Source organism: Rhinopithecus roxellana, chromosome 18 (assembly GCF_007565055.1).
Source record: "Rhinopithecus roxellana isolate Shanxi Qingling chromosome 18, ASM756505v1, whole genome shotgun sequence".
NCBI classification, from domain to species: domain Eukaryota; kingdom Metazoa; phylum Chordata; class Mammalia; order Primates; family Cercopithecidae; genus Rhinopithecus; species Rhinopithecus roxellana.
Window position 1 is genome coordinate 32,272,820 of NC_044566.1, and position 14,246 is coordinate 32,287,065.

Here is a 14,246-nt window from a genome sequence, read left to right on the forward strand (position 1 = left end):
TCTATCTTGTTCTTTGGCATCTATAGTGGAAACATTTACCATCCCATACAAATGGAGGTGAGGATTACACCAAAGGAAATCCACCTGCTCTTTAGATGGGATAGAATGAAAAATGAGCGACCAAGAAATGTCAACGATCTCACACAGAGATCCTATCAAATATTTGCTCCCCAAACGGCAGATGTCTACTATGAAAATTATTATTTTAATCTTGCTGGTTGAGAGTTTCCTTGTCAATGTTATATTTACGTCTTAGTACCTGAAATTGTATCTACGGGAAAATAAACAGATTTCTTTTTACAGAGACTGAAAGAAGAAAAGGTCAAAGCAAACTGGACTGAAAGATCTGTAACATTTAAGAAAATTATTCTCATAGTGAAGATTATAAAGCCTGTAAAAGAGCCATTTAAAGACATGCCAACGTATCATAATAGTTGGAGATGTATGTTACTATCTCCAACTAGGGAAAGTACTTAATATCAAACAATTAGATGATGAAATTATATCTCATACTAATTAATGGAATGATTGCTAAGTACTTATAGGTTTGTATGTTATTCTGTTATACTTTCACTTTTTTCCTTTCTTTTTTTAAAAATTGGTCTGCCGAATTTCCATAAGGTGAAAATAAATAAAACAGCCCTGATTACATTTTCAGTTTTGAAATGCCAGAAAAAGAAAAAAAAAAGAGCCCATGGCCAGTTCATACCACTAGTTTTAAAACAGGAATTGGAGTAGTCTAGATAAAAGCTACTGACTAGTGCAAAGGGAAGAAGAGGCATTAATAGATTTAAATGTTAATAGGATCTATAATCATACTAAATCTTGGTTATTTTTACTATTGAGCAATTTGTGGAGAGACTTTAAAGGACAGTGGGGATTATGATACCTGTAAGCCAAACTTAGTGAATGTTCTTTTTCTCAACACCTTTACCTTATTATAAACAAATATCAGGAATAAAATATGAAGTTGTATAAGGCAAACAAAATGTTTTCCTTTGTTAACTTTCAGCAAACAGGAAAGTATAGAAAATATTTGTCTGAGAGCATAATTGATGAAATTACAATGTTTTAAAATACCATAATGGTTCTTTCTTATCTTCTTATGAAACTTTAATCTTTTCAAGTTTGCAGATCTTTTATTTAATTTCTACCATTATGAACATATTGCTCACTTTTTACCTTTATTCTACAAGGAAGAAATAGAGTTCCAAAATAAAGTAAAACCAATTTTTTGTTTCCTACATATAACCATAAAATATTTAACATCTATATTTAGAATATGAAAACAGAAACAAATTTATTTAGTAACCCATTTTAATAAATATACTCTAATTGTTGTCTTTCAAAGAGGCTAAATAAAAATATAAAAACATAAAAGACTGATGAATTATCCTAATCATTATAATCAGGTTAATAATTCAAGATAAGAAAGTGCCTCAGTTACTACCTGTGGAGTTTATTGAAAGTTATCTATTTACTTAAATAGATCTATTTTAAAAGTTATCTATTTAAATATCTTAAATAGAGAAGTAACAAAGTTATTTTAAAAAGTGAAAGGCAGCTGGAGATAAAATTTGAGAATGTAGTGCAAATTATAAATATTTGGTTGTATGCAAATTATTTGAACTCCTTTTGTTTCAGTTTTCTTATAGATTAAATGGAGAAAATTGAGTCACGGTGTTTTATGTACATGTGAGACTACATTCTAAATACAAGGTATTGGCTTTCTATTTCCCTTCAAAACACGTTCCAATATGTTCTCTCCAGCAAAGCCCATGAAGTTAAAATCATATTTCTCAATCATTCTTTAAATTCTGGATATGATGCGTATTTGGCTAACCCAGATGAACTTGATCAGTTTTGGCAAGCAGAAGTGAGGCAGAGGTCACTATTTTGCTGCTGGTAAAATTTTGACTAGTGAATTCTATCCTAGAGATACTTGATTTTTTTTTTTTTTCTGGCAATATTAGCAGAAGTCCAGTATGAATTCACTAGCTCTGTATGTGACAAGAGGTAGAGCTGAAACTGGTGACAAAAAGGTGTGGCATGGTCTGCAGCTGGTGACATTAGCTGCTGCTGCAGCTGATCATGGTGATTTTTTGCTGTTATAGAATTTCCGATTGTGGCAGAAGCTGTGTGCTTTGGGGGCTGGCAGCTAAAAAGATAGCTTCCCAATTCACTCTCCAGTGCTTAATTACAGAAAAGGTAGTAGCTTCTTTGATGGCCTGGTAGTCATTTATGGACACTCAATCTAAAGTCAGTTTCTTGTACCTTGGATAATGAGGGGATAATGTTTCCTGAAAAGAAACCACAGCCGTAAGGACAGATATTGATGCACAGTTTATAATTAATGGCAAAATGATCATATAATAGGGACAAATACACATGCACACAAAATAAAGTACACTTAATATTTTGATCATAAGTAAAGAGTAACATTCTTAACTATATTCTGAATGAACTTACCATGCTGAAAAACATTCTCCAAATATTGTTTCCTTTTAACAAATCAAAGTTTACATACTGGGATATAGCTGAAAAGTGAATGGGATATAAGTTAATTTTATTCTGAATATAACATTGGGCTCTAATCATTGTACCTTTGTAAGTAGGTATTCCACTTAGCAAATGCATATGTGGAAATAAGTCATCCAGGTAATATTGTGCATTGTCTACTGAAGGCTCTCTGATGAATGCTTGATATGTTGCATTATTGATATAAACATTTAAGTGCCATGCACTGGAGAGTATATGGAGTGAAATAAATTACATCCAAAACCAAATGCAGTTAGGAAATACAACTTTAATAAAAATATTAAATCAAAGAAATTTATACATTGTGGCCAACTATGTCCTTTTTCTCAAAAAGAAATTTACGTTAACTTACAGCAACATGTGTGCAGTCTACATTTGATTGCTCCCAAGTTATTTGAAAAGTCTCCAAACAACATTGAATGCATTTAAAAACATGTGTTACTGCTAATGCCTTTTGGAAAAACAGCTATCGTAAGTCACCTTGTGGTCATCAAGAACCAAGTCAGCTTAAATAGCAATAACCAACAGATGTATGACAAAGGCAGGAAAACTGAGTCTTTGGCTTCTGCCTCCAGCAGAGTAACAGGAAATGAACAGCTCAGGACATATGGGCAGACTAAATATTCCACTGTAACTTTTTTTACTAAATCAAGAACTATTGCACAGGATATGCTTCATACTGTTCAGTCAAAACAGCTATAATCACCAATATTGCAATGTGTTGTTTCTACAAGCAATGTTTTTATATAAAGTTATTAAAAGACAAAAGGGCTTTTATTATTTCGTGTATTTTCAAACTGCTACTCAAGTTTTAAACCTTGTAAGATTTAAAAAAATAAAGCAGTTATGTAAATTTTGGTTTCTCAAATTGATATGATGAAAATCTAATTTAAAATTTCATAAGATTCCATAAAAGCTGTCCTTCTGAATCATAGATGCAGAATTTTAAACAGTAAAGGATGTTGCAACTTATTATGTCTTGTCCCACAAACCTCACAACCTCAACAATTATAAAATAAGGAAGCAGTCTCATTTTAGTTAAGAGATTTAACTAAGGTCACATCTACTGTGTATTAATTAGCAATTTGCTTAAATATACCATAATTACGGATGTTTATTTTAAAATATACATATTTTCTTTATCTTTCTATCTCTGTCTTGAATATCTTTCACATAAGCACATATAATTTTGTCTTACAAGATTAGGCAAGAGCAATGCATGGACAATTTTTTACTTTACTATAGACACAGTTTTGGAGGTCAGTCCTGAATAATGAAAGAGAAAATCTTACAGACACATTTGAAATATGAATGGGTTTTGCCACTGTTCTAACAAGGGACAGTGCTGGTCTTCCCTTCATCCTCATTTAGACTGCTAAAGGGACAATTAGTCTCGTTCTCCTATCTTTCACCCTGAACTAGAGTAAGCATAGTCACTAAAAAGATGTGGGTAGTTCAGGTAAGGTACTTGGATGGAGATCAGCAGAACATCGGAGAAAAAGCAAGTTCTCCTTTTGTTGGGTAATTTAAGTGTATAAGAGTGGCTCCAGTTGGAAAACTACAAGAAATAATAATGGGGCTCTGAGATTCTTCAACACTGGATGGATAAGAGATGAGCTGCAAACCTTGGCCGACTTCCACTGGACTTTCTTGTCCTGGCTTGGTGGAGAAGATGCTCAACACTTCCTAACATTGACCCCAGTCCTCTCTTTGGGACCCTCTAATGGCCAGCTCTTTAATTTTATGGTTTATAATATTTCTAAGGTCGTAGCTTCTCTTCTCATCAAGGAGGGTTTCATCTCTTCTCCCCAGGGAATGGGTATGGGTGATTTTTCTGCCTCTATTCTCCTTTAATCGCTTGTTTTGGGTTTAGCTACTATCCTCAACTTTTCTTCAGGGTTTTCCTTTTGATCCTAAAGAGCATACCTGTGAAACATAAAATATTCTTTTTTTCATTTTTATGCCTGCACTAATAATGCTGATTCTTGTCCAGACAATGCAAATGATGCCGAATGCCTATAAAGTGACAATTTAAGAAAAAAATAAAAGCATTATGTTTAATGTATCACACATAAGTAGAAAGTTAATTAAATATTAATTGATAAATTAATATTTCATATATAAGTAAACTTTTTTTGTTGCTAGCCTAAAGCTACTGAGGATTATAAAATTCCCACTTCTGCCACAGAATATATTACCTCTTATTTGTAAGTCATTCTGCAACAGGGAATTTGGTGGAAGTCAGCAACAGTATGTTCATCTTGATGATGTCCACAGATTTCAACAGATTTATGAACCAGCTTATATTAATAACTTAAGAATTGCAGCGTATTTTTAGAAAAATTGTGCACCTTAATAACTATGTTTAGAGTAATTTCTGATAAAGTAATGAAAACTTATTCATGACTATTGTACTAGCATTGGCACTAGCAATGTTAATCTTGACAAAGTCTAGTGTGAATAACAGAAATAGGTCAGAAGATACTGCAGAAGGGATTCATGGTTGTAGAAGAAACAAATGAGAACCCCTGAATGCACATAACCATTGCTTCCTGAGCTATTCACCAATATTCTTGTGAGATAAATATCAAGACCATACCATATCTCCCCACTCTTTCATCCTTCCACATATTGATTGCCTATTGTATCAGATATTAAATTCTTCCTTAATTAAAAAATCTACATATAGCAGTCCCTTCTTATCTGTGTTTTCTCTTTCTGTGGTTTCAGTTACCTGCAATCAACTGTGATCTGAAAATTATTAAATGAAAAATTCCACAAATGAACAATTTGTAAGTTTTAAATTAGGCATCCTTCTGAGTAGTGTGATGAAGTTTCACACTGTCCCACTCTGTCCTGCCCAGAACATGAATCATCCCTTCCTCCTGCTTATCTGTGAGTCCACGCAGCAATCTGAACAGAGCTGGAGGCGGTTATCTTAAATGGAACAACTCAGCAACAGAAAGTCCAATACTGCAGGTTCTCACTTATAAGTGGATGCTAAACAATGTGTACACATGGACATAGAGTGTGGATTAATAGACGTTGAAGACTCAGAAGGATAGGGTTGGGTGAAAGACTAGAAATTACTTAATGAGTATGTGTATTATTTAGGTGATGGTTACAGTAAGAGCCTACATTTCACCAATGTCCAATATATCCATGTAACACAACTATACTGGAATCCTTAAATTTATACAATTTTTTAAAGTAATTACTTTTTCTTGGAATATTCAAAATGTATGGATTATCTGAGTAAATAATTGTATTATTCTTTTATTTATTTACATTTTTAGGCATTCAGAGGAAAATCATTGAATTCATATTCACTTATATATACAACTGACTTCTAGTCTATTAATGAATAAAATACCCATGATAAAATAAGGACTATTGATGTTCTAAGGACTGAGTTACTTGTTCTGTTGGAAAGCATTACATTTTCCCCAAAGTTGCTTTGAGACATGGATTTTATGGTGAGGATGTGGAAGCACTTTCTGCGAGCAGTCAATTGTAATCTGTTTTTCGTTAAAGAAGAAAGAGCAATTAGGATTGTCTTAATGTCATTTCAAATTACGTAGTAGCAACTATGCCATAGTTGAGTGAGAAATCGTTTCTTTTTTTCTTCTCCTGTTGACATCTTTAAATAACTGGTTTTCTCTTAGCGAAAGAACTGGAGAATTTATATACTGGAGTGCTGATTGAATTCTACCCGACTGCTTTTTTAAAGTTCAAAAATCATGAAAAATTACTTTCAACTTTCTGAATCTACCACTTTTAGTTCTTTCACATCTGCTCAAAACAGCCCTTCTAATGAACAAATTGGATTATCTGTATGCGATCAGATCAATTTTTTTAAATAAAGTTACATTGTCTGATAGACATATCTATGATGGTAACTATGATGATGCTAATTACTAAATTTATTAAAAGTAAAATGATGATTTATTGTGCACTTACACCTTTTATCTTCATTATCATTTAATTCAGTTTTTTCTATTTTATTTGATGTCTCCTGGGCATGGTGGCTCATGCTTGTAATCCCAGCACTTTGGGAGGCCAAGGCAAGAGGATCACCTGATGTCAGGAGTTCAAGACCAGCCTGAACAACACAGTGAAACCCCATCTCTACTAAAAATACAAAAGTTAGCTGGGCATAGTGGCACATACCTGTAGTGCCAGCTACTCGGGAGGCTGAGGCTGGGGCTTGAACCCAGGAGGCAGAGGTTGCTGTGAGCCGAGATCATGCCACTGCACTCTAGCCTGGGCTACAGAGTGAGACTTTGTCTCATAAATAAATAAATAAATAAATAAACAAACATTTTGTGTCTAAGCCAATAGTTCAGATAATTCAAGTTTTTCAATAGGGGTCAGCATAGAATATTTTCACAACGTTCTTCAATAATCGAATGACTCTTTCATTTCAATATTATTTTATTTAAAAACCTCATATTTTTAATTCAAAACCAAATATAGCCTATGGACAATTAAAGGAATATTTAAAATTTTAAACAAAAGCAAAATATGGCATATAGGCCATCAATTTACTGTCTCAGTAGTAAGAATGTGGAGCAGTGTACATTTGAATGATCAAATAATATATTTTTACTATAAAATGCTGAATTTGAGTAATTACAGATTACATTTCAAGAGGATTTTAGCTGATTTACAAATTTAGTGGAAATCATATTAAACTAGGTGGCTATACACAAATTAGATTAAAAATTTGGGGTGGTTAAAACTCAAACACTAGACAACTCCAAAATCAAATGTTTCCAGCAACAAAAGAATAGTTACTTTTTATGTAAGCATCTAGAAATCTCAATTGAATTTTTATATAATGCTTCCTTCATGTAGACTATTTTTCATAAGGGTATATTAGAGTTAAACTTTTGACAAAAAAAGTTATTTGGAAGGAAATTAGTGATAAATATTCTCTATGATTTTGTTAATTAAAATTAATCTATTAATTTCATTTAATGTGACTATATGTTTGAATTAGACTCCACTATGTTGCTTGCTGTTTTTTGTTCGTTCCATCTGTTCTTTGTTTTCCCTCTTCTTTTTCCAATTTTTCTTGGGTAATTGTGAATTTTTATAAGTTCATTTTATCCTTAATAATGGCTTATTTCTCTTTAAAAATGAATGGTTCCCTGGGATTTGAAATATAATATTTAATCAGAATGTAGCTCTGATTAAGTAATATTATGCCACTATATGTGTGGTACAAGAATCTTATTCTCTCTCACATTGCTAATATTGCTAGTAGAACTATAAAATAATTTGTTTTAAAACATAATGTATCTATACATTAAAAACATCAAAATCCAAAAGATCAAATCAGAAGAATCTAATCTAAGATATAATTTAAAGAAAACTTATTATAAAAAACTTTTTAATATAGCATCACTTACTTTATAGCAAAAAAGAAACTGTCTTCTAATAAGTAGAGGAATAATTATGGTTGATTATGCAAGTATTATTACAAGGTGTGACAAATTACTTTTTGCTAATTAAAATTGACATTTCAATGAGAAATGGTTCAGGGTATTCTTAAATCTAAGGAAAAAAGTAACAAAATTATGCATACAGTAGGATACATATATATAAATAAAAACAATGTTAGAAAAGTAACCAAGCAAAATGCAAAAACAGTTAAAATTTACAATTTCTTAAGTACTAAGGTAATTTTGAATTGCATTTAAATGAGTAAATAAATAAGAAAATCCAAGTTTTCTGTAAAATGAGATTAATGAGTAGGTACCAGTTCCACTAGAAGTATAAAACTGTCAAATTGTTTAAAAATTAAAATAATATTTTAGTGGTTCAGGAGTAGATCAATACAAAGAAGATAAAGCTACTAAACTCTTGAATATGCAAGACTTTAGAAAATTGTACAGATGATATCTAAAATTAATTTGAAAAATATAGACTAGACTAGCAGAGAAGGTAGAGGTTATAAATAGCTACTTTACAATCCTTGGTTTTTATGCTAAATGTCAAAATTGCTATTTATTCGACATTGTACAGATTAAGTAAATTTGCATACTGTAAGTATCTATACTAGGGCTTATTAAGAAAATTGTTTATTGACAAGTTTGACATACTTGTCATACGAAGCAGCTATTATTATTAGTGTTATTTTTATTCTATTAACATTCCTGGAAAAACAATTCAGCTCATACACACAGGCACACCGACACACGCACATGTGAAGAAGGTCAAAGTATTACGAAAACAAAATCCAAAAAAGTTATTATGTATTATATGTCAAGCTATGAATTATACACAATAAACTTTTTCACAAAAGGAAAATATTTGTAGATCTGTCTACATAAATTTCAAAATCCTTATCACAAAAATATATGGCAATCTTGGCTTACCTTAAAATTGAAATGACCAAATACATTGTCAAAATAGAAAAGAATCTCTATTTATGCAAGAATTTAAGAAAATATGTATAAGAATTTGGGATACTTCAGATAATGTAATTTAAGAGCAACCTGCCTAAGGGAGGGATGATTTATCTGTTAGATACAATATGAGAAATAAAACTTCACATACTTAGTTTGACTGCTCCCATAAAAACCTTTTAAAAATAGATATGGCTGTTCTTCCTTCTTCACTTCCTCCCTGTGTCCCTCTCTTTCTTCATTTCTTCCTGAATAATTAAGTGAAAAATAATAAGAAGAAGACAATTCCAAGTGAGGAAGGGAATTCAGCAGAAGTCAGAATGGTGCTGCGCTGGTAAACATTATCTGAAAAAAAAGCACTGATTTGTAGCATTTGCCAATTTCTGTAATGTCAGTACACCAATCATAGCTGACTGTTTTGTATCATTTACGAATTCTTAAAAATCAGCTCCTGTGAGCCTGAATGAGCCAACTACAACACATCATGGGGTCAAAGCCCCCGAGAAGGTGAGGAAGGTAGCTGAGTACATAGCCACTCAAAAAGGTCAAGAGATTGGTTATAGATTAGTTGTGGCCTGGAGCTGGTTCCACTGACTTGTGAGAAGTCAGTTGTGTGTATCTCTTCCCAACTGTGCTTTCAATGACTTCAAGTTGATAATTTGAAATCAGCTACGGTGGGAATATTTATATTACAGAAAACTGACAAAGATTAAAAATCAGGGATGTTTTGAAGAGATTGGAAATAAAATTCTATAATAACTGAAAATAGATGGGTCTGAAAAGCAATAAAGTATATTAAAATTTCTGGCAAACTTATTCAGTTTGTATGGGTTTATTCAGAAAATTTTTATTAAAGAGTTAGGAATCTTTTACCACTAAATACTATGTTAATGCAAGACTATATATTTTTTCCTTTGTTAAAATTAACACTGACCAGCATATCACTACATACGTGAAAGATGTACAATATTTGGGGTTAGGCTTCCCAGGCTTGGAGGTGAGTGTCACAAACGTGTCATGGGTCAAATCTAGGACAAATAAATAAATAAATGTGGATAAGCCAGGCAAAGAATAGGCAGGCACTGGGCAACATGACAAAATCCTGTGTCTACAAAAAATAAAAAAATTAGCAGGGCATGGTCTCAAGCACCAGTGGCTCCACCTACTCGGGAGGCTGAAGTAGGAGGATCACCAGAGCCTGGGAAGTCGAGGTGACAGTGAACCATGATTGCACTACTACACTCCAGCCTGGGTGACAGAGCAAGGCTCAGGGTCAAAAATAAATAAATAAATAAATAAATAAATAAATAAATAAATAAATAAATAAATAAATTTTAAAAACTGGAAATAAATAAAAATTGGAACATTGGATCCTTTAGTTATAAAATGTAGAATTGGGCAGTTGATAAAGTTTTAATGAGGCATCTTGATTAGGGTATATGAGAATTCTTTGTACTATTCTTCTACCTCATTTAAAATTGTTTCTAGTTTACAACTAGTTGAATAAAAAGCTAAAACCAAAATGAAATTTAAAATATGATAATTGGAAAGCAAAGCAAAACAAAAATACTTTTGGCCTATGAAAATCTTTGATTTTGTTGATTATCTTGAGTTTATCACATTTTTGGAATCATTTTTGATTCCAGTTAAGTCTGATTTAAGAAGAAAATAATTTATAATACATAGGAGTGTACAAGCACTCACTTCACTTCCATTTTTCAGAGTCATTCTGCTCTGACTCCAAACCCCATGGCATCTTGCAATGCAAAATGTATGTATATGGAGAAAGGTTGTGTTACTGACTTGTGCTTGAACATTATTTCTGTTGATATTTTAACTTATACATTGCCAATATGATTGATAATAGAGCTTTCCAAATTTGAAGTTATTTAAAACTTTATATAAGTTTAAATGGCTCCCTATTAGAGTAATACAGGAAATTAGAGGCATTACAAAGCAAATAGTTGGTTGAAGCATCAGAGAAATAACAAAAATAGCATTCAAAACACAAAAGTCACTAGTCGTTCAACCTATATGGGGCAAAAAGGTCTTTAACAGAAAATGAGAGAAGTTAGAAAATAACATTTTCCTTATAAGTACCATTTTATTGTATAGCAAGCCTTCATACTGTGGAAGTTAGGCCTTTAAAATACTAAGTTTCTACAAAAAGTGGCATACTCTTCCATTGATAGTAATTGGATATAATAAAAATAAATTTAATTGTAACCTAGACTTTTACACCTTTTGATGGAATTCTTTACTAGAAAATTTTTAAATTTAAATTTAAATTTTTTAAATATTTTAGAGTGTGTACCTCTAATTTACTGAGAAAGAATAGAGCTAATAGTAGTTTTGTAATCTGTCCAAGGCCACACACTATTGAAGCAATAATTCCACAGGGGCAATATTATTCTCAACAGTTCCCTTAATCCCTCGTGGGAAAATATATGCTTATAATAATTTAAAATTATTTTACTTTCTTTTCATTTTTGCATGGATCTTGGTGAGTTTCAGTCATTTTTGCATTACTGGTTTTATATTCTATATGTTATTCAACATTATAAATGTGAATTATACCATTAGAACAAATATTAATTTCAAAACATAAAATGTGATACATTTTGACTAAAATAAAAGTTTATTAAGTGCATAGTAGATGTAGAAATTCTGCAGAATTAGATTGTAGGTATTTCAATAAATTATATATATTGTTATATTTATAGTATATAACAACATGCAATATCCATTATGGAATATAAACATATACTAGCATTTATATATACTATGCTCTCTACTATAGATGCTTCAATATATGGAGTTTAGTTATATGTACATTTAACATGTGTGTTTTTAAAAACAACTGCAATATCAACAGCTTTCTTGAAGGTATAGAAGCAAACAGTGGCCTTAGATAAAGCAGAAAGTGGGTCATCATTTTGTAACTCATTAAGGTTTGTTTGTGGTATTTTCCCACTCTCCTGATGAATAATATAACACAGAGAAAATTTGATGAGCAGTTACCTTATTGTTTTTCTAATTGGTGAGGAAACTTCTTCACCCTTCTTCTGAGTCATAACCGCCACTATGTGGCTTGCTACCATCCAAATAAACACTTGCTGAAAAAAATACAATCACACATACAATTTTCCTTTAAAATTATGGTCCATTGGAATCAGATAGAGGCACTAGGCAGATAAACTCTAATCATTATTGAAACAAGACTTATATCTTATTTCCAAATCTGAAATAGAAGAAACTATAAAGAAATCCAGTCATCCTCTTTTATCAGTTACATATTCTTATCAAGAATTTTTTGAATCTTGAGTAAATACGAGGGTTCATCTTCACAAAGTAGAGATTAAGTAATAACAGAAAAAATCACTTTTTGCAAATGCTTTTGAATTGAATTTTCTCTTCTCTATATTGTTCATTTAATATTGGAATGTCCAAGATGCATTTACTAGACACCTTGGAATCCTACTGTTTAGACGCCCACCTAAGCAGCTGATGTCACCTTTTACAGGCTATGGAAGATAAACATGCATTTGTGAAAGAGCTGTTCTTTAGTTATAAAAAAGAACTGAGGAATCAATTGTGAATGGACTTGGGCAACTTTGTTGGTTCAGTTTATAAACAGTTTGAAAAGTTTTAAAACTTTCCCAGAACACTTTGGCTCAGAGACAGCTGTGTAAAACTATATAAAAACAAACTGAGTGCTCCCATTGTCCCTAACTGCTGCAGTATGACAGATATTTTCCTTTGAATATTTTTCAATATTTGTTTTTTGATCCTGATATGCCATTAGATATCCCTGTTTCCCTTTCAGAGTCAGAATAATCATGTGTACTATATAAAATATTTTTAGTTTAATTTACTTTGAAGAACAAAACACTTCTAAAGAATGTAATTTATATCATAGTAATTGGTGAGTATATTTTATTACTAAGGCTCTATTATTCAAAACAATTTTAGATTTAAAGAAAAATTGAGAAGATCGTGTAGAGCATGGTCCCCAAACTTTTTGGCACCAGGGACCGGTTTCATGGAAGATAGTTTTTCCACAGACTGGAGGTGGAGGTGGGGATGGGGATGGGAGAGGTGGCGGAGTGGTTTGAGAATGAAATTGTTCCCCCTCAGATCATCAGGCTTTAGATTCTTATAAGGAGTGCACAACCTAGATCCCTTGTATGTGCAGTTCACAACAGAGTTCACACCCCTACAAGAATCTAAGGCTGCCCCGATCTGACAGAAGGCGGAGCTCAGGCAGTAACACAGGCTTACCTGCTGCTCACCTACTGCTGTAAAGCCCAGTTCCTAACAGGACCACTACCAGTCTGAGGCTTGGGGGTTGGTGACCCCCAATGTAGAAAGTTCTAAGATAGCCCACAACAAGTTTCTCATGTTAATAATATTATACATTTTTGTATGGTAAACTTGTCACAATTAATGAACCAATAGTGATTAATGGTTATTAATCAAAGTCCATCATTTATTCAGATTTCTGTAGTTTACATCTAATGTCTACTTATGATCTGATATATCATCCTAGGTATCCGGTTTTCATATCTCCTTAGTCTTCTCTTGGCTATGTCAGTTTCTCAGACTTTCCAGGTTTTTGATGAACATGAGAGTCTTGAATATTTTTTTAATATCTCTTGATTGAAATTTTTCTGATGTTTCTTTCATTATCAGACTGGTGTATGGATTTTGGGGAGTGAAAATCACAGAATTGCCACTATTATCATATTACATTAAGGGTACATCATATTAACATAACTTATCAATAGTTGATATTGACTTTGATCACCTGGCTGAGATTGTGTTTGCCCAGTTTCTCCACAGTAAGGTTATTCTTTCTATTCCCTCAATTCTAAATTGACATCTTTGAAAAAAAGTCACTATCAATAGCTCACCCTTCATCAGTGAAGATTTAATCCTTGTGGGCAGAGTGGCTACATTATTAAGATTTCTTCTGCAAGGGAGATTTGTCTGTTCACTGCCTGTATTAGTCTGTTTTCACACTGCTATAAAGATACTACTTGAGACTGGGTAATTTATAAAGAAAGGAGGTTTAATTGACTCATAGTTCTGCATGGCTGGGAAGGCCTTAGGAAACTTACAATCATGGTGGAAGGAGAAGGGGAAGCAAGGCACGACTTACATGGTAGCAGGAGAGAGAGAGAGAGAGAGAGAGAGAGAAGAGAGATAAGAGAGAGGAGGAGAAGGAGATAGGAAGAGTGAGAGTAGAGAGGAGAGAGGAGAGAGGAGAGGGAGAGAGCGAAGGATATAGCGAGA